Source organism: Alligator sinensis, unplaced genomic scaffold (assembly GCF_000455745.1).
Source record: "Alligator sinensis unplaced genomic scaffold, ASM45574v1 scaffold596_1, whole genome shotgun sequence".
Classification (NCBI taxonomy): Eukaryota; Metazoa; Chordata; order Crocodylia; family Alligatoridae; genus Alligator; species Alligator sinensis.
The window spans coordinates 1819329-1822725 of record NW_005841967.1 but is presented as its reverse complement, the minus strand read 5'-3'; the positions used below and the strand labels follow the sequence as shown (position 1 = coordinate 1822725).

At 45.3% G+C, this 3397-nt stretch overlaps 1 protein-coding gene across 1 annotated transcript in view; it reads left to right on the top strand.

Annotated features, from left to right (window-relative positions):
• The window catches only part of NYAP2 (neuronal tyrosine-phosphorylated phosphoinositide-3-kinase adaptor 2), a 230821-nt gene that overhangs the window by 137424 nt on the left and 90000 nt on the right, over positions 1-3397 (top strand). The gene's annotated exons all lie outside the window — the stretch shown is intronic.

Genomic DNA, 3397 nt, shown 5'->3' with positions numbered 1-3397 from the left:
CACATGCCAGAATGCCAGCCTCTACCACCTCTGAGCCCAGGATCATAAATAGACTGTCAAAATATGGTCTTCCAGCTGGCAGAACAATTCACTGCTGCTGGCATTAAAAGTGCATTTGAGGCAGAGCTTCCAAAAGGGGTCTTGTAAGTCTATGAGTGCTGCCTGATTGGCTTAGCATTAGAATCTTACTAGCTGTTTTCTGATGGGTCAGCAGGCGGTACTTGGAAAATTCTGTCAGGGTAGTGTTTACAGTGTCACAGAGATCTACAGCAAATAAATAAATGGAGAAATACAATGTAATGTGGAAAGCTTGCCGGTAGCAGCCTGGCTTGCCATCCTGAGCCAGAAGGTTCAAAACAATAGGTGGGTGCATTTCTCCTCCCTGTCAATCAGGAAAGGGAAGGAGAAAGGCTTTCCCTGCCTCAACCTATGGGCGAGATGAAGAGGAGGACCTGAGGGGGAACTAACCCCTCAGGCTTTCCTATTGGTCCACTCCCAATCCAGGGGTGGAGCCTTCTGAAGGAATAAAAAGGCAGCGTGCCCAGCACATGGGGAGCTTTGATGAGGGACGATGAAGAAGGACTGAGAAGAGCTGGTTGATCTGACCAGTGGGGCAGAGCAGTTGCCCCAGAAGGGCCCTGAAAATGCCTTCATTGAATGCGGAGCAGGAAGGGGCTGCATCCCTGCCCTGCTGTGGAGGGAGCCGCGGCGATGGTGCACAGGTTGGTGCATGGAGGATCCAGGAGTGGATGGGACCTCAGCAGCTGCCTGAGGTAGCTTGGGTCTCCAACCCTGTGAGGCAGGAGCCGAGCCCCATTCAGTGCAGGGGCGGGTGCACAGGGGCTGGAAAGCCCAGTGCACAGGTCAGGACATGGAGGGTTTGGGAGCTGACGAGACCATGGTAGCTGCACAAGGCAGAATGGGTCTCCAGCCCTGCGTGAGGCAGGAGCTGAACCCCATTTAGTGCATGGAGTGGTGCATGGGGGCTGATAGAGCTGAAAAGGACCACAGCAGCTGCATGAGGCAGTGCAGATCTCCAACCCTGCATGATACAGGAGCAGGGCCATTGGTGCACAGAGCGATACACAGGGCTGTAGAGTGGATGGGATGCCATGGGCTGCATGGTGAGTCACCTGGGAAGGGGATTCCCACAGGAGAGGAGGCACATGCTACAGGCAGCTGAGGGGAATCCCCTGATGGGAGGGAAGAATTTGCCCTGTGCTGTAGAAAGGGACCCAAGGCTCCTCTGCTTGTCTGGGGGATTCCCAGGTGAAGGGTCCCACCAGCTGAGTAACCTAAGTGAGGGTAAGGGTGTCCTATGATGTGATGGGATGCCTGCTTGGGTTGTCGTTTCTTTGCTGGGCACAGCTGTTGTGCCACTGTTGTGTTCTGTTCTTTCATGCTGCTGGGATTCCTATTGTAATCCTGCGCCTTTCTTATTGTATTAGAAGAGGAGTATAAGCTGCCCTGTTGGTATTTATGGCATTGATTATTTTATGCAAGTGTGTTCTGTTTGATGTAATCTTATTGTATATGTTTATATATTGTCCTATCTTTGTCAGATATTCCTGTCATTGATTTGTAATGGTTACCCTTAGGTATGTATGTTTTATTTGATGTAACCTTATTGCATATGTTTAATTATTGACACTTTGCTGCCTGTTATTCTTGCTATTGTTCTGTTGAGTAATCTCCGTTTACCTTTGAGTGCCCTCCTTCCCCTGCGGCCTGGAGGGCCCTAACTAGGGGCAGGGGCTGCAGACTAACTTGAAGGCCACTGGGAATCAGGCCTAGGCTTGAGTTTCAGGGTTAATTACAGCTTTTATTTGGGTAAATTCATATCTGTAAATAGCCTGTGTTTGCATGTGCATGTGTATAGATCGATTGATTATATGTATATATGTGTGTATATGTATGTATGTATGTATGAAGGTTTGGGGTTATAAGTTGTGTATTATTTTGTAATATTACACCTGTACATAGTTAAGAAGCACTGTGACTCCTGGTCTGCTCTGCTCTGTGAGGAAAGAGGTGAGCTGGCCTACAGCTAGGCAGCCATGCTGCCTACAGCATACACACTCCTGCTAACATCTCTTCCATTTGAAGAGAGGGTACCTCCCATGTACCACCCGGGTTACAGTAAGAAAGACTGGAAGACTGGCATGTTAAACTGAACAGTGATATAAGCATTTGTTGTGCTGTGGAACATATCAGTAAGGTAACAGGGCTCTGTAGGAATACAGATTAAGTCTAGCATCCTTGTGTAATTTTTCATGCAAGTGAGTTGGATGAGTCCATTTAAGAGAAAAACTGACTTAACCCCAATATTTAATGAGATATTTTATTAACTATACAGAGAGAACTGCATGCAATTTTCATGAGTTTCTTGTTTAGCCTGTGGAAGATAATTTCTATGAAATACTTGACCTCCCATTTCAAATGAATTTCATCATAATGTTTCAATTTGTAATTTTAAAGGCAGATTAGAAAATTGAGCACCTATACACCTATACGTTAAGGTTGCTCTGATGCACTGTAATTACAGCGTGTTGGAGCAGACTCAATTAATAGTTTGCTGGAGTGTGGTAATTACTGCACTACAGTAGACTCCAGTGTCATGCGTATCATCATCCTTGTGCTAAAAAATGATGGCGGGGGTGCTTTAACCAAAGTTTGTTTCTCTGGGCACTTTAATTAGAGTGGCTCTCCAAGTGCCTTCTGGAGCACATGTATATATGCCCAATTGTTTCTAGACTTAAACAGTTTTGAAAGGGCCAGGTTCTGAGATTCTCCCTTCCGTTTCCATCGACATTTTGCCATCTCAGAGGATGGAGTCCAAATGGTTCGTTAAGATTAATTTGAAAATAATTTTTACAGTATTTGTATAATGGTAGACACAAGTCTGCTCTGTAGGGCTAAACAGCTAATTCTTGTTACCTTTCTTGCTGATACTATAAATACAAGCATTTTGATTCATCATTGTGTTACTCTAGAGTGACACTAGTAAGTGTGATTTTCTGGGTTCTTAACAACTGTTTCGTGCCCATAGGAAGTTCATTGCAGAGTTCAGGTAGGTGTACTTATTTCTAAGGTTTTTAAAATCCATAGTGATATTTTAGCAGAATAGTATTTAAATGTGGGAAGTCTCAAGTCCACAGGGCATGAGAGAGGACAGCCCTCCCAGAAGGAGGATTTCACACTCAGGCAGTCTGTAGGGTACAAGTCAACCCATTCAAATGGAGACGCCCTATTCTAGTTCTTTGTGCTTGTCTGAAACCAGAAGTAGCTTAGCTCCATTAGAAGCAGAGTTTATTGGCCTTAATGCATCACCACACTAATATATTTAAGTTGCTGTCAGTTCTGGCACCAGCATATACAGGCTTAGTTTGGGTATTTC